The sequence below is a fragment of the Mus musculus genome, chromosome 10 (genome assembly GCF_000001635.26).
Source record: "Mus musculus strain C57BL/6J chromosome 10, GRCm38.p6 C57BL/6J".
Lineage (NCBI taxonomy): Eukaryota > Metazoa > Chordata > Mammalia > Rodentia > Muridae > Mus > Mus musculus.
Window position 1 is genome coordinate 16,407,680 of NC_000076.6, and position 18,782 is coordinate 16,426,461.

The 18,782-nt window shown below is 39.4% G+C and overlaps 1 pseudogene; it reads right to left on the minus strand.

Annotated features, from left to right (window-relative positions):
* Positions 1-16,290: 16,290 nt before the first annotated feature.
* Positions 16,291-17,444, minus strand: Gm5178 (predicted gene 5178; annotated as a pseudogene).

Genomic DNA, 18,782 nt, shown 5'->3' on the forward strand with positions numbered 1-18,782 from the left:
AAATATAGAATTCGAGACATTAAGAAGTACACCCTAGACACTTGTGGGAATACCATATTAATAGAAAATAAAAGAATGATATCAACAAAGGAAGGAAAAAGAACAAAGTAGAATTGGTAAAAAAAAAACATATTTTTGTAAAAGTGATATATTGTGATATGACCAAGAAAGAACATAAGAAAAATTATAGTTTGTTTTTGTGTAAAATACAATTGAGTGAAGGGAGAATTCAAGGATCAGAATTTCATCAAAGGTCACAGAATTTACACAAAATGATACACATAAGATCAAACATTGCATCACAAGTCCTTTCCGGTCTGTGCCAGCACTGGGTAACCTTGGGCACGAAGTCAGCGGACACCCCCAAAGTCCTCTAGAGGACTCTCCACGCGATCTTAGGACCACTGGTGAGTGGAACACAACTTCTGTTCCAATTCAATCGCACAGGATCTGAGACAGCATTAGGGAAGCAGAAAACCCAGCCTGACTAGGGTCACAAGTCCCTTCCAGTCGGTCAGCTTGGATGCAGAGTTGGCGGACACCACCAAGGTCCCCTAAAGGACTTTTCATACGATCTTTGGACCACTGAGATTACCAGATGGTGAAAGGCAAACATAAGAATCTTACTAACAGAAACCAAGACCACTCACCATCATCAGAACACAGCATTCCCACCTCGCCCAATCCTGAGCACCACAACACACCCAAAAGCAAGACCAGGATTTAAAAGCACATCTCATGATAATGGCAGAGGACATCAAGAAGCTTCAGTGAAGTAGCTGGATATAAAATTAACTCAAACAAGTCAATGGCCTTTCTCTATGCAAAGGATAAACAGGCTGAGAAAGAAATTAGTGAAACAACACCCTTCTCAATAGTCACAAATAATATAAAATACCTTGGCGTGACTCTAACTAAGGAAGTGAAAGATCTGTATGATAAGAACTTCAAGTCTCTGAAGAAAGAAATTAAAGACGATCTCAGAAGATGGAAAGATCTCCCATGCTCATGGATTGGCAGGATCAATATAGTAAAAATGACTATCTTGCCAAAAGCAATCTACAGATTCAATGCAATCCCCATCAAAATTCCAACTCAATTCTTCAACGAATTAGAAAGGGCAACCTGCAAATTCAAAAAACCTAGAATAGCAAAAACTCTTCTCAATGACAAAAGAACCTCTGGTGGAATCACCATGCCTGACCTAAAGCTGTACTACAGAGCGATTGTGAAAAACAAAAACAAAAACAAAAACAAAAACAAAAACAAAAACAAAAACAAAAAACAAACAAACAAACAAACAAACAAAACCAAAACTGCATGGTACTGGTATAGTGACGGACAATAGACCAATGGAATAGAATTGAAGACCCAGAAATGAACCCACACACCTATGGTCACTTGATCTTTGACAAGGGATCTAAAATCATCCAGTGGAAAAAAGATAGCATTTTCAACAAATGGTGCTAGCAAAACGCCAGTTATCATGTAGAAGAATGCGAATTGATTCATTCCTATCTTCTTGTACCTAGGTCAAATCTAAGTGGATTAAGGAACTCCACATAAAACTAGAGACAGTGAACCTTTTAGAGAAGACAGTGGGGGAAAAGTCTTGAAGATATGGGCACAGGGGAAAATTTCTGAATAGAACAGCAATGGTTTGTGCTATAAGATGGAGAATCGACAAATCAGACCTCATAAAATTGCAAAGCTTCTTAAGGCAAAACACACCATCAATAAAACAAAAAGTCCACCAACAGATTGGGAAAGGATATTTATCTATCCTAAATCAGATAGGGAACTAATATCCAATTTATATAAAGCACTCAAGAAGGTAGACTCCAGAAATTCAAATAACTCCATTAAAAAATGGGGCTCAGAGCTAAACAAAGAATTCTCACCTGAGGAATACCAAATGGCTGAAAACCACCTGTAAAAATGTTCAGCATCTGTAATCATCAGGGAAATGCAAATCGAAAAAACCCTGAGATTCCACCTCACACCAGTCAGAATGGCTAAGATCAAAAACTCATTTGACAGCAGATGCTTGCAAGGATGTGGAGAAAGAGGAACACTCCTCCATTGTTGGTGGGATTGCAAGCTTGTACAACCACTCTGGAAATCACTCTGGAGGTTCCTCAGAAAATTTGACATAGTACTACTGGAAGATCCAGCAATACCTCTCCTGGGCATATATCCAGAAGTTGTTCGAACTGGTAAGAAGGACACTTTCTCCACTATGTTCATAGCAGTCTTATTTATAATAACAGAAGCTGGAAAGAACCCAGATGCCCCTCAACAGAGGAATGGATACAAAAAATGTGGTACATTCACACAATGGAGTACTACTCAGCTACTAAAAAGAATGAATTTATGAAATTCCTAGGCAAATGGATGGACCTTTAGGGCATCATCCTGAGTGATGTAACCCAATCACAAAAGAACTCACATGACATGTACTCACTATAAGTGGATATTTAGCCCAGAAACAAAGAATACCCAAGGTACAAGATACAATCTGGAAAACTCATGAAACTCAAGAAGAACGAAGACCAAAACGTGGACACTTTGCCCCTTCATAGAATTGGGAACAAAACACCCATGGAAGGAATTACAGAGACAAAGTTTGGAGCTGAGACGAATGGATGGACCATCTAGAGACTGTCATATCCAGGATATGTAATAAAATGCAAGTTTAAAAAACTTTTTTAAAAATTACAAGTAAATCTATCTCTCTATCACTATCTATATTTATATCTGCACATATATGTATATATTGTGTTCAATGTATTATATATATTATATAATATATAGGACAATAGTATATTTTTAGTATGTATTAAATATTATATATATTATACCTTTATATTATATGTTATATATTTATGTATGTATCTATAGATGTAGATTTTCATTTCAATCTCAGTTTACTCATTTTTCTGTGCCTTGTTCCATTATTTTTAGTTTATCATTTTCAAATTAATGATCTTAATGAATTCACTTAAGTCAGGTCACTGACTGTCTTCTGGTCTCACCTAGAGGAACACTATATGTAAGGTTTTAAGTGGTTTGCAAGTATTTTAGTAGAAGTATCTAAGTTTGTTCCGTTAGGTTCTCTGCCTGTGAAGGCAACACTTCAGGAAACAGTTTGAGAAGTTAATTAATATGCAAATCTCTAAAATACTTTTCTCTTAATGCACACAACCAATGGTACTTAGAAAAACTTTTATGGGGCTGGAGAGATGGCTCAGCATTTATGAGCACTGACTGCTTTTCCAGAGTTCCTGAGTTCAATTCCCAGCAACCACATGGTGGCTCACAAACAACTGTAATGGGATCCAACACCCTCTGCTCATGTGTCTGAAGATAGCTACAGTGTACTCATATAAATAAAATAAAATAAATAAATCTTAGAAAAACTTTTATGGCATCCCAGAAGGATATGAAAATATGTGATAACTGAAGTAGTAGCATAATCCAAGCCTATGGGTCTTACACTTCCTAATGCTGCAACCTTTCAATATGTTCCTTATGTTGTGGTGTCCCCCACTACCATAAAACTATTTTTGTTGCTATATCATAACTGTAATTTTGCTAGTTATGAATTGTAATATATAAATTTTTGGAGATAAAACATTGCCTATGGAATTGCAACCCAAAAGTTGAGAGCCTCCAGTTTAGGCACTATGAAGTAGTATCTTTCTCATATATTGCTATTTTAATAGATGCAAGCTGGAACTTCAGTTTGATTTTAAAGGCAGATTTTAATTAAAATACCTAAAGAGGTTAAGGTGTAATGCAATATGCTTATTTGAAGGACAATGTCTTTTTATTTAGTAATTACTTCTTGGACTAACATTATTGTAAATCTGTCTTCCATATTTTTAGAAGTCAGCTGAATGGTAGAATATTACGCATACTTATTTATTTTGAAGTAGTAGATTCTTTTTTATTTTTTTATTTTTTATTTTTTTATTTTTTTGCTTTTCGGACATTTATTTAGGTCTTGCTAAGCAAATTGTTATAACAACTCCTACCCACCTCCCTTCTCCCCCCCCCCCAAAAAAAATACCGAGAAAGTGCATTTTTACCCTAAAAGGGCCGATTGTCTGCTCCCACATGGTTAATTAGCTTCCCTCTTAGGAAGCACTCACGGTACAGTTTTATTCTGTTGTTCAGTCTTTGGACCTTTTATCATTTCTGATTATTAAAATTGTCATATATATTTATATACACACATATATGTATGGAAATGTTTCTTATTCATATTATCTTAAGGCCTTTTGTGCAGCATAGTTAAACTTTACTGATTCTCTTGTCCCAGAATATAGATTATTTCCACCAATGTTTTTTTCCCATTTTTTAATTAGGTATTTAGCTCATTTACATTTCCAATGCTATACCAAAAGTCCCCCATACCCATCTCCCCACCCCCCTACCCACCCACTCCCCCTTTTTGGCCCTGGCATTCCCCTGTATTGGGGCATATAAAGTTTGCAAGTCCAATGGGCCTCTCTTTCAAGTGATGGCCTATTAGGCCATCTTTTGATAGTAGTAGATGTTTTTAAAAAGTGGTTTGAGAATATATATGCATACACATTAGTTTCAAATTAGAGTAACTTCTAAATATTAACTTCTAGTAGTTTATATAAGAAGTATCCCCTATAGGCTCACATATTTGAAGAATTTATCCCAAGTTGGTAGTGCTGCATGACAAGACTATGGAAAATTCAGGAAGTACAGTCTAATTGGAGGATATGTTTGATAGAGCAACAGCTTTAAACTTTTGTAACCTGTGCCACTTCCTCTTCTCTCTTTCTCTGTTTCATGAGTTAGGAACTAATGTCATTGGCTGGCCTGATACTCCTGAAATGTTTGTCCCTCCATGATAGACTCTATCCCTCTGGAACTGTAAGATGAGCTAATTTCTTTTTTCCTGGAGCTACATTTTTTCAAGGTATTTTTTCAAAACAATAAAAATAAAAGTATTAGGAATAGTGGCATTTGCAGATATGATTTGAATCTTAACTTGGAGATTATCCTAGCCTGTATGCATCACTTCCTGTTATTATTATAGTATTCTCATAAAATAGAGGCTAAGGAATTAAATGAATTTTACAGTCTATGAAGAAAGAAGTATAAAATTATCAAGATATGGTGATGCTGAGCCAATGGTACATTGATATAACTCCAAATCAATCAAGGTCACGTAGGAAATTGGAGAAAAGAATTTCCCCTAAACATCTCCAGAGGAAATTATTGGTTCTGTGAATACCATCATTTTACCTCAATAAAAAATGACTTTTGACTTATATATTCATAACCTTGTGACAGAATAAAATCTCCTTGCTTTAAGTTTATGATAGTTTTATATTAGTCACATAAAACTGATATGCTGATTATTTTTAATGATAAAATTGGAGCATATTTAAACTAGAGTACCATTTATCGTATCAAAATACGAATACAAGAGGTATTGCATTATTACTTAGAAATACTTTTCCCATTCATCTTTTGATACATATGATAGTATTGGCTGTCTAGTAAGCTAATTGATGATTGGAAAAATAGTAATGTATACTTCTGGGTGTCTTGTCAAGGTATTTCCAGAGAAGAATGGAACAAAATAAGTGAAATAAGGTGCAGCAAGTGTTTCCTGATAATGGGCAGCATTCTCCAAGTATTACGTCTGGATGGAGCAAGTCAGCAGGAGTGTGCTTCAGCTACTATCCAGGGATGTATATCTGGTCTTCTCCAATGTTGAACTCTTATTTGTAAAAGGGATTTTCCGGGGTTTGGGTGGGGATGTTTTAGTGCCTCTGCCTCAAACAGGATCTATCATTTGCCTTGTGATTGTTGTGAAGATTATGGTTTATTGGATTGAGTAGCCAAGGACTTTCTTGGCTCCGCAGTCTGAATATGGTGGTCATGGAGTTGAACTTAGCATCATCATATAAGATATTATGTGACTTTTCCTTGGTTGGTATGAGCAAACATCTACTCACACAATATAGTGGCAGAGCAAAGAAATAATACAAGCCATGTATGAAATAGTGAGTTATTAGTATAGGGGGGTAGCTTCAACACTACTTGCATTACTAGAAGCAGTCCACAGCAAGAGTGTTGACTTGTTGAGTCTGCAATCTAGAAACTCTGCAAATGATACAAGCAGCTCCCTGGAAGAAATCCTTCCCTCAGCAATAGATTACTCATGAGATAATGGTAGGAAGAGTGCTTGTGAATCCTTGACATTTCTTACCATCCTGAGCTTATAAGTGATTTTAGCTTTGATAACCAACTGTACACCACAAACTCACAAACCCTTTGTGACCATTCTTTATATCCTGTGAGACTGGAAAATCCTCAGTAATGAACTTTTTTATTAGTTGGTAATTATGGATCTAATGCTTACCACTATCAAAACACACAGAAATTTAATTGACTGTTAGCACTATGAAGAGGTACGATCCTTAAAGATCACAAAGCCATAGGGCTCCACCCTCACTAGTAATATTAGTAGTGATAGTGATGAAAACCTTGTATTCTTGCTAGCTTTTTACCACAGTCATGAGAGAACACAGACAACTTTAACAAATGCTAAGCCCTTGATTTTTGATTTGCCAGATTCTATTCTTAAAAGCAACACATTTTGAACTATTCAATTTGAGAGCTTCAGTACTAGCAGCCAAAAAAACCTGAGAACTCTGTCATGTTTCAAGACTTAGAGACAATCACAAATAGCTCCGTAGGTAAAATTATGTATCAGTGAGGCGAGACAAACACTGAGTTGCTCACCTTGCATTAACAGGATAAAAAGCATATTCAATTCCCAAAAGCAATTTCAAAGTGAAAGAAATATAACAGTGAAATAGAGATGTGTGAATGTTCTCAGTCTGCATTTAAATCAGAGGGGATTTTTAAAATTCTCCATCAGGTTTTGAAAAATGGTTGTTTTATAAAAATATAAATTTAGGTCATATTTATTTTAAACAGCTTCTGTGCATTGTTTTGTGTCACAGTTAACACATTTTATATACTCTGTTAAAAGCATACCTTTTCTGTAGAAAAATTGTACACTTTTATTCCTTGTAGTGTTTATAAAAACTTCTAATGCAGAAAAATTTTACCATATGTAGAAATAAAATCTAAGTCATGTTTGCAAATGATGAAAACGTATTTGTTTGCTTGGCGTAATTTTTTCCCCTAGGACGATGTCAGGAAACAGCTCTTCTTTTTAGAGATGGCACAAAGAAAGGATAACGTTTGAGCTCAGCATGGTGAACCTTTGAAAGTATTCCGATCCTACAAGAGCACGGCTCGCTCAGACTTGATGCTCCTCAGAAGACCTCTCAGTGTGCAGTTCACGTTGCCTTTCCTTTGTCCTTCTTCAGGCCATCTTCTTCAGGCCAGTGTGATTCAAGTGAAACTGAAACAGAGCAGGTGTGACTGGATCCTCAGAACAGGGTCTTCTCACCTTCCACAACTTCTTCTGAGAGGAAGAGAAGGTGTTCTGATTGATATTAGGAGAGTCCTAGCCTTTACAGGCACTGTTCTGCTTTTTGGGCTCCATGATGTCAGGTCTTTTGAAGGTTACCAAAGAAGACACGGTTACATTATAGGAACCCCCATGCCAATATTGTACACTCAGTTTTCTTCCCTTTGATGAATTATTTTTAGTCCTAGAAATTAGTCCAAGTTTTTAGTTCTGGTTTAATTGTCAGTTTACATGAAATTTTGACAGCCTCCATATTCGGAATTCACTTCTGACACCTATAAAAGTAAAAAAATACTCTCTCCTATTTTAGTAATATTATATATAATATAATGATGGAGGCAAGATAAAAACCAGAGGGTAATCAAGTAAACATGGCAAAGCCAGTGAGTTCCTCCTCCCAGGAGTCTGCCTAGGCTCTCTCACCACCAGAAAAGGAAAGTTTTAGCACAACATTTGCCATGAAGACTTTCTGCACAGAAACAATTTCCTGTTTCACTTTTCAAATAGGAAATCAAAAATGTTGCAAACCATATATAGGGTCAAAGAAGATATAAAAAGTTTTGTGTTTAGCCACACTCCTTTTTCCAGTTGTAAACCCATAACTCCATGAGTCTCCAAAAAAGATATGAGCTTGTTTACAGTTAAATTGTGCCTTAACTCTTTTTTTTTAAAAGATGCATGGTAAAAACTCCTTTCAGCCCTGAGGCATAGGTTGTTCTTATTTTTTCTTTTAATCTGTTTGTTCTATTAACAAGTGCATCTCAGAAACCACTGTATGGTCTTATTTACAAAGAAAGAGGAGGAGTAGGAGAAAGAGGAAAGAGGAGGAGAACAAAAGGAAGAAGAAATAGTAATTAAATATCCTTATGTCTTTTCTAAAAGGTTTCTAAGTTTGTAAAACTTCACAAGCATCTACATCCCTTTCTATGTCTATTGTTACAACACTTAAGGAGTCCCCCCCCCCCCCCATAAGAAGTCTATACTGATGCTTTGGGTATTGTGATGATTTGAATATACTTGGCCCAAGGAGTAGCCTTGTTTGAGTAGGTGTGTCTTTGTTGGAGGAAGTGTGTCCCCTTAGGGATGGGTTTGGAAGAGCCTCCTCCTGCCTGGAAGACAGTTCTCTTCTGGCTGTGTTCAAGAGCTAGAACTCTCAGCTCCTCTTGCACCATGTCTGCCTGCTGCAATATCACCTCCATGGTGGTAATGGACTGAACCTCTGAAACTGCAAGCTAGTCCCAATTAAATGTTTGCGTTTATAAGAGCTGTCTTGGTCATGGTGCATATGAAACCCTTAGTTAGGGTACATATAAAACACTAATTAAGACAGAAGTTGTTTTAAAGTCCACCCCCACAGTGACACACTTTCTCCAAATATGTCACACCTACTCCAACAAGACCACTCCCTATGCCATGCATGTCTATACCATCACAGGCATGCACTATTTTTTTCCTAAACGTGCCTCTCTCACTTATTCTTCATGTGTAAATCTATACTACAGAGGTTTCATAGTCAATTTCAATCTTGCTTCACAGTGCAGTGTTCTAAAATACTTTCTTATAACTTGTTCAAGGATTTTGACTTCACCAGATTGGAGTATTCTAGCTTAATGCTTAGTGCACATGAAATCTGTGCAGCCTCTATATTCGAAATTCCCTTATAAGGCCTATAAAAGCCAGATATGCTCTCATCTATCTTAGTATTATTATATATAAAATAATGATGGAGGCAAGGTAATTTAAAAAAAAAAAAAAGGAAAGATGAGAAAACCAAGCAGACATGGTGAAGGTGACATAAATGAGCTCCTTTCTAGGAGTATGCCTAGAGTCTCTCATCACCTGGAACGTGGAGTGGAGATCCCAGACAGGACTCTATAGGTGCTACAGATGGTAGAATGGAGTTATTTCTCCTGCCCTCTGATTCTGCTGTTGCTGACAATGACCACATGACATTTTGAGTGAAGTGAGATTTTACATCATAATTTTTAGAAATGGATTATTTTATTTGAATAGAAATTGTGGTTTTATTTTTTAATCATATATTTTATTTTATGAAAATTATACCACAATAAAATTTACTAAGATTGCCATGTAGATTATTACAAATTCATTTATCATGTATCTTATGGCATGTATATTTGTGATTTATGTAGTTTTATGTGTATGCTCAGTGTGTTTGCTCACACATGCACATTCTTTTTTTAAATTAATCATCCCATTCATTTACATCTCAAATTATATCGCAATTACTGGTTACCTCTCTACCAATCCCTCTCAACATTCCACCCTCCCCTTGGCCTGTATGATGGTGTACCCCACACATCCACACTTTCCAACCCCACTGCTCCAACATCTCCCTATGCTGGGGCATCAAACCTCCCTGGGATCAAGGGCCTCCTCTCCCATTGCTGTCAGGCAAAGCTATCCTCTGCTACATATGTATCTGGAGTTGTGGATCCCTCCAGGTACATACACTCCTTGGTTGGCAGTCTAGACTCTGGGAGAACTGGGTGGTCAGGCCAACATGTTGTTCTTCCAATGGTGTTGCAATCCCCTTCTGCTCCTCCAATCCTCCCACCAGCTCCCCCACCAAGTTTCCTGAGTTCAATCTGTCTGTTGCCTCCAAGCATCCAAATCTGCATTGTTCAGCTGCTGGCTGGACCACCAAGGAACTGCCAACCCAGGTTCCAGTCAGGAACTCTTGAGCACAGTAACAGTTTTGAGTTTGGTGTCCGTAGACATGCTGGATCCCCATGTGGGACAGTCCCCAGCTGGCCCTTCCTTTAGTCTCTGTTCCATTTTTTTTTGTACCTGTTTTTCTTTTGGACAGAACATTTCTGGGTTTAAAAACTTTGAGATGAGCGGGTGGCCCCATACTTCAACTGGGAGCCATGCTTATCTACTGGAGGTAGTCTCTACAGGTTTACTTTCCCCACTTTCTGTGCATTTTAGCTAACATCTTCCCCATGGGGTCCTAGGAGCTTCACATTTCCCTGGTGTCTGGGACCCTCCAGTGGCTTTATCCATTTCCTCCTCCCCCCTGTTACATATTTTTGTTGGATTTACTGATCCTTTGTACCTCTCTCACATCTCCTCCAGTTCCTGATACTGCCCCATTATTTCCTCTCCCTCTGGTCCCCCTCTCTCTCCACCTCCTACAATGGTCTTGTTTTCCCCTCAATGTAGGACTGAAGCATCACACCCTCGTCTTCTGTCCTTCTAAGTGCCCTATTGAATAGGTAGCGAAAGAGTAGACAGCCTTGTCTTATCCCTGCTTTTGGTGGGATTGCTTTCAGCTTCTCTCAGTTGAGGTTGAAGTTGGCTATTGGTTTGCTGTAGGTTGCTTTTATTATAATTCGATATGAACCTTAGATTCCAGATATCTCCAGTACTTATAACACGAATGTGTGTTGTATTTTGTCAAAGGCTTTTTCAGCATCTAATGAGATAACCAAGTGGCTTTTTTTCTTTGAGTTTGTTTACACATTGGATTACATTGATGAATTTCTGTACATTGAACCATTCCTGGATTCTTGTGATGAAGCTTACTTGGTCATGATGAATGATAATTTTGATGTGTTCTTAAATTCAGTTTTCTAGAAATTGTTGAGGTTTTTTTTGCTTTCTTTCTTTCTTTCTTTCTTTCTTTCTTTCTTTCTTTCTTTCTTTCTTTCTTTCTTTCTTTCTTTCTTTCTTTCTTTCTTCCACATACCCTCTCCACAGTCTGTTGTTTCCATGTGGATGCCCCCACCCCCCATCCCACCTGACCTTTAAGCTCCCTGGGTCTCCAGTCTCTTGAGGGTTAGGTGCATCATCTCTGAACATTGACCCAGCAGTCCTCTATTGTATGTGTGTTGGGGGCCTCATATCAGCAGGTATATGCTGTGTTTGGTGGTCCAGTGTTTGAGAGATCTTGGGGGTCTAGATTAATTGAGACTGTTAGTCCTCCTACAGGATCACCCTTCTCCTCAGCTTCTTTCAGCCTTCCCTAATTCAACAACAGGGGTCAGATGATTCTGTCCACTGGTTGGGCATAAATATCTGCATCTGACTCTTTCAGCTGCTTGTTAGGTCTTTCGGAGGGCAGTCATCGTAGATCCCGTATTGTGAGTAGCCCATAGACTCAGTGATAGAGTCAGGACTTGGGGCCTCCCCTTCAGCTGGATCCAACTTTGGGCCTGTTGCTGGACCTTTTTTTCCTCAGGCTCCTCTCCTCTTTCGGAGGGCAGGCATGAGAGATCCCTTTTTGTTAGTGCTCCATAGCCTCACTAATAGTGTCAGGCCTTGGGACCTCCTCTTGAGCTGGATCCCCCTTTAGGCCTGTCACTGGACCTTCTTTACTTTAGGCTCCTCTCCATTTCCATCCCTGTAATTCTTTCAGACAGGAACAATTATGGGTCAGAGATGTGACTGAGGAATGGCAACACCATCCCTCACTTAATGTCTTGCTTTCCTTCTGGAGGTGGGTTCTATAATTTCCCTCTCCCTAATATCAAGCATTTCATCTAAGATCCCTCCCATTGAATCCTAAGAATCTCTAACCTCCCAGGTCTCTGGTGCATACTATAGAGTCCCCCAACCTCCTATTTCCTGAGGTTGCCTGTTTTCATTCTTTCTGCTGGCCCTTAGGGCTTCAGTTTTTTTCTCTCACCTAATACCAGATCAGGTTTCCCTGTTTCCCCCCACTCTCCCCTCCCACTCCATTTTCCCTCCCAGGTCTCTCCCTTCCTCCCTTCCCACTTGTGATTGCTTTCTTCTCCATCCCAAGTGGGACTGAGGCTTCCTCACTTGGGCACTTCAGCTTGTTGACCTTTTTGAGTTCTGTGGACTGTGTCTTGGATATTTTGTACTTTTTTTTTTTTTTTTTTTTTTTTTGCTAATATCCACTTATTAGTGTGTACATTCCATGCAACTAGAAAATATCATTCTGAATGAGGTAACTCAGACCCAAAATGATGTGCATGGTATGCTTTGATATTTACAAGGGAAATTGGTCTGTAGTTCTATTTCTTTGTTGGGTTTTTTTGTTGGTTTGTTTTTGTTCTTGTTTCTTTGTTTGTTTGTTTGTTTGTTTTTGTGGTTTAGGTATCAGTGTAATTGTAAAAAGAATTTGGTTGTGTTCCTTCTTATTCTATTTTATTGAATAGTTTGTGAAGTATTGGTATGTGATTTTCTTTGAAGATCTGATAAAATTCTGCAGTAAATCCATCTGGCCCTGGGATTTTTGTTGTTGTTGTTGTTGTTGAGAGACATCTAATGACTACTTCTATTTCCTTTGTTGTTATGGGGCTATTTAGATAGTTTATTTGATGCTGGCTTAAATGTGGTACCTGCTATCTGCCTAGAAAATCATCCATTCATTCAGGTTTTCCAGTTTTGTTGAGTATAGACTTTTGTAGTAGGATCTGACTATTTTTTGAATTTCCTGAGTTTCTATTGTTATGTCTCACTTTTCATTCCTGATTTTGTTAATTCGTATTCTGTCTCTGTGCCCTCTGGTTAGTCTTGCTAAGGGTTTATCTATCTTGTTGGTTTTCTCAAACTAGCTCCTACTTTTGTTGATTCATTGTATAGTTCTTTTTGTTTCTACTTGGTTGATTTCATCCCTGATTTTGATTATTTGCTACCATCTACTCCTCTTGGGTGTATTTGCTTCTTTTTGTTCTAGATCTTTCAGGTGTGCTGTCAATCTGCTAGTGTATGATTTCTCCAATTTCTTTATGGAAGCACTCAGAGCTATGAAATTTCCTCCTAGCACTGCTTTTGTTGTATCCCATAAGTTTGCATATGTTGAGTCTTCATTTTCATTGAATTGTAAAAGTCTTTTATTTCTTTATTTCTCCCTTGACCAATTTATCATTGAGTGGATTGTTCTTCAGCTTCCACATGTATGTTGGCTTTCTGTTGTTTTTGTTGCTATTGAAGACCAGCCTTAGTCTTTGGATGTCCAATAGAATTCATGAGACTAATTCAATATTATTGTATCTGTTGAGGTTTGTTTTGTGTCCCAATATATGGTTGATTTTTGAGAAAGTACCGTAAGGTGCTGAGAAGAAGATATATTCTTTTGTTTTAGGGTGAAATGTTCTGTGGATATCTGTTAAGTCCATTTGATTCATAACTTTTCTTTCATTTTCACAGTGTCTTTCTTTAGTTTCTGCTTCCATGATATGTTCATTGAAAGTGGGGTGTTTAAATCTACTATTATTGTGTGACGTTCAATGTGTTCTTTGAGCACCAGAAATCTTTCTTTTACAAATGTGGATGCTCTTGCATTTGGAGCATAGATGTTTAGAATTGAGAGTTCATCTTGGAGGATTTTTCCTTTGATGTGTATGTAGTATCCTTCCCTATCTTATTGATAACTTTTTATTGAAAGTCTACTCTGTTGGATAATAAAATGGCTACTCCAGCTTGTTTCCTGGAACCATTTGCTTGGAAAAAATTTCCCAGCCTTTTACTCTGAAGTAATGTCTGTTTTTGTCATTGAAATGTGTTTCCTGTATGCTGGAAAATGCTGTATCCTATTTACATATCCAGTCTCTGAGTGTATGTCTTTTTATTGTGGAACTGAGTCCATTGATGTTGAGAGATATTAGGGACCAATTATTGTTGGTTCCTGTTATTTTTGTTCTTAGAGTTGGAATTATGATTGTGTGTTTCTCTTCTTTTGTGTTTGTTGTGAAAAGATTCATTTCTTGCTTTTTCTTGGGTGCAGTTTCCCTCCTTGTGCTGTACTTTTCCTTCTAATATCCTTTATAGGGCTGGATTCATGGAAAGATATTGTTTAAATTTGGTTTTGTCTTGGAATACCTTGGTTTCTCCATCTACAGTAATTGTGAGTTTTTTTGGGTATAGTAGCCTGGACTGGCATTTTTTTCTTTTAGGGTCTGTATAACATCTGTCCTGGATCTTCTGGTTCTTACAGTCTCTGTTGGAAAATCTGGTGTAATTTTGACAGGTCTGTCTTTATATGTAACTTGACCTTTTTCCCTTACTGCTTTCAATATTCCTTCTTTGTTCTTTGCATTTGTTGTTTTAATTATTATGTGACACGAAGAATTTCCTTTCTTGGCCCATCTGTTTGGTGTTCTGTAGGCTCCTTGTATGTATGGGCATTTCTTTCTTTAGGTTAGGGAAATTTTCTTCTATAATTTTGTTGAAGATGTTTGCTGGCCCTTTGACTTTGGAATCTTCACTTTCTTCTATACCTATTATTTGCAAGCTTGGTCTTTACATTGTGTCCTGGATTTATATTGTTTCTGGATTTGATATAGGAACTTCTTCCTTTTTTATTTTCCTTGAATATTGTGTTAATCTCTTTTATGGTATCTTCTGCTGCTGAGATTCTCTTTTCTATCTCTTATATTCTGTTGGTGATGCTGGCATCTGTGACTCCGGGTCTCTTTCCTAGGTTTTCCATCTCCACGGCTGTCTCCCTTTGTGTTTTCTTTAATGTTTCTATTTCCATTTTTAGATCCAGGATGGTTTTTTGTTCAGTTCCCTCAACTGCTTGATAGTGTTCTCCTATATTTCTCTAAGGGATTTATGCATTTCTTCTTTAATGGCGTCTACTTTTTACTTTCCTCCTGTATTTCTTTAAGGGAGTTATTTATGTCTTTCTTAAAGTCCTCGATCATCTTCATGAAATGAGAATTTAGGCATGCATCTTGCTTTTACAGTGTGTTGGGGTATCCAGGACTTGCTGTGGTGGGAGAACTGGTTTTTTGTATTACTCCCAACCCAACACTTACAATAGTTCACCACCCAAATCACAAAGAGACATGCACAAATGGATTCAGGAATGAATAAATGAAGAGTAGGGAGTTTCAGAATTAATACTAAATTATTCAGACAGAAAGTTATATATTCTATGCTTCACGATGAAGGTTTATTTCTATGCAGATTTGATTATTTTTGACTATTGAAAGTTTTGCACCAGTCAAATATTAGCAGATTTGAAGGTCATTGAGGATAAACCTCTCTATAAAATTTTGATATTTGGCAAACTAGTGACTGAAATTGCAAGATTTTTTTTTTCATCATTACTGTCTTTATTCCCAAGGCAGTCTGAGCCCAAGGGGGCACTGCTGCCCTTGCGGCCCATCTTTCTACTAGCTACCTACAACACACACAGATCTGACACTACCTGGCACAGCCTGATACAATTGTGAACCCCTTGCCTGTTCAGCTGTCTTGTGATCTCACTACCTGCTCCCAGAGCCAAGAATGGGTGTGAGAATATCCACATCCTCACTGAACAGACTGACCCCGAACAAAACCGGTTCTGGTGGCTATTTCAGGGCTGATGGCGCAGCCCGAGGACCAATACCCCCAATCTCCCTGCCAACCCCAGACATAAAATTCCCATGAGATCAAGAACAGGACGGGCACAGATGGGTCAATGTTCATTTCTGCTGCGCAGGCTAATGATGGAGCCGGCTCACACAATTTGGACTGGCTGATGGCTGTGAAGACAGAAGGGAAGCAGAAAAGAAGAGGCATAGATGGTCTACACTCTGGGCAGAAGTCACAGCCCTCAGTCCTATGGGACACAAGCCACTGGAATACGGTAGGCAGGGACACCTAGTGGGACCTGCGATCCAAGCCTGTGCTGGCAGTGGACGCTTCCCAGGGGGATGAGAGTCAGCTACTCAAGTCTTTTTAGGAGGAAGAGAACAGGGTGGGGCCTGAGACCTGAGGTCCCAGGCTGTTACTCAATGGTTCCAAACACCCACTCCAAGCCCTCCCCTGCAGCTTTCCTAGGTGGCTGGAGGAACTGGTGCTCGTATGTAGTCATCTGTAGACTCTTCCAGGAAGGTATGGGGTCAGTAAGAGTACAAAAACAGAGGGGAGTGGGGGGATGAAAGAAAACACAAGGTGGGGATGAGTCCATCTTAACCTTCAGGTCCAGATTCTCTCTTGAGCTGACAGAGAAAATGCTAAAATCACTAGGATGCTGCGTACTGAAGGGACCAGTCGGTCAATGTCCTCCATCTTGCTGCACCTCATGGCTGGCCCTGGGTGTCTGGCTGCGTACTACCTGGCTCTGGATTTGCTCCACGAATTCTGAGTTCTGCTGCTCCATCTAGTGTGCAAACTGCTGGTCCACCTGGATGAGGCTGGCCAGGTCACTCTGCTGTGGACTGCTGCCTGGAGTGCCCAGAGGGTTATGGCCTCCAGAGATCATGTTCAACATGAACTGCTGCAGTTGGGGGCTGTACATTAAGATCCAACCCATGGTGATGAAGTGTGGGTTGTTCAGCAAGCCACCTATGTCTAAGGTGCCCATGCCACCCGTGGGGCTCGGTGCCTCCTGTAACTCTGCAATCTTGAGGTTAAACTTGTACGAGTAGTTGTCAGAATCCATCTCCAGGGTTTTCTTGTAGTACACCACAGCCTCCACGTTTGTTCAGACTGGACAGCGCAAGGCCCATGAGGCCATAGGCCTGGCTGTATTGGAGATCAATGCCAATGGTGTGCTCACAGTCCTGCTCCCCTGCTTGCTGTAGGCCACAGCTCTGTTAGAGAAATAGACAGCATTGGCGGGGTTGGGCTCAATTGCCTTGTCATAGAGATGCACAACTGCCTCAAAGTTCTCCACCTTCACCTGCTCCACCTTCCATTTTGTGGTGGTCTTCCTTAGATGAGTCCTCCTCAGAAGGTGGTGTCTTGTCAATGCCCCTCGGGTCCTGGAGGTGGCTGCTTCAAATATCTCTGGCAGAGTCTGGGGGAGAGCAAGGTCACTGTCCTCCAGCTTCACCCCGAAGGCTGTCTCCAGACACTGGATGGCTAACTCTAGGCTCTCCTGGGCATCAGTCAAGAGCCCACCCAAGCAGTAGCTGGCCATGTAAGAATTAGATTATGATATAGGCCAGGTGCTTCCTGTTGTCCATCTCGAGGCTGGTGAGGTGACACTGCTTGCTCAGGATCTCTCAGTTGACTGAAGTGAGATTTTTAGTATAGGAAAATAGAATGGGATCTCTGCTCATAGTTAGAGCCATGGCATCAATAACTGCCCAAAATGTCATATATTATTTTCTAGCCAGAGTCATTTTATAAAGAACAACACCATACCATTGTTCTTTCATTAATAGTTTATCCACACGAGACATAAAAGAGTCACCCAAGACTCGACTGGTCCAATCTTTAAAAAGACTGTGAAGTTCACTTAAAAATGTAAGTTGGCTCCTTGATTCCTTTCTCTAGGTCCTCCATTGGACACCCTGTGCTCAGTCCAATGATTGGCTGAAAGCATCCAACTCTGTATTTGTCAGACACTGGCAGAGTCTCTCAGAATACAACTATATCAGGCTCCTGTCAGCAAGCTCTTGTTGGCATCCACAATAGTGTCTGGGTTTGGTGACTGTATATGGGATGGATCCCCAGATGGGGCAGTCTCTTGATGGCCTTTCCTTTAGTTTCTGCTCTAAACTTTGTCTCTGTATCTCCTCCCATGAGTATTTTGTTCCCACTTCTAAGAAGGACCAAAGAATCCACACTTTGTTTTCCTTCTTCTTGACTTTATGTGGTCTGTGAATTCTATTCTGGTTATTCTGAGCTTTTGAGCTAATATCCACTTATCAGCCACACATGTAGCAGAGAATGGCCTTGTTGCACATCAGTGGCAGGAGAGGCCCTTGGTTCAATGAAAGCTCAATGCCCCTGTGTAGGGAAATGCCAGAGCAGTAGCAGGAGTGGGTGGGTTGGAAAGGATGTTTTTTGGAGGGGAAACAAGGAAAGGGAATAACATTTGAAATGTAAAAAAGTATATTGTCACAATGGTCCCTTTGGACACTCTCCACTCATCTCTTAACAGGATATTCTGAACAGCAATCTTTATAAACATCTTCATTTCTTTCTTTTTTCCATTAAGTAATTAATTTATTCACTTTACATCCAGATATCAGCCTTCCTATTTCCATTTCCCCCTCACATACCCCCTCCCTTATCTCTTTCTCCTCTGAGAAGGGGGAGCCCTACTCCTACTCTTACCCATGTTTCACCCCAGAACCCTGTTCCTAAAGTCACTATAGGACTAGGTACTTCTCCTCTCACTGAGGTGAGGCAAGGAAGTTAAGTTAGGGAAATGGGATCCACATGCAGGACAGATTTAGGGACAGCCTCAGCTCCAGTTTTTGGGGACCTGCATGAAGACCATGGTGCACATCTGCTACATATGTGTTGGGGTGGGGAAGCTTAGGTCCAGGCCATTTTTGCTCTTTGGTTGGTGGTACAGTCTCAGGGATTCCCTCAAGGGTTCAGGTTAGTTGACTTTGTTAGTCTT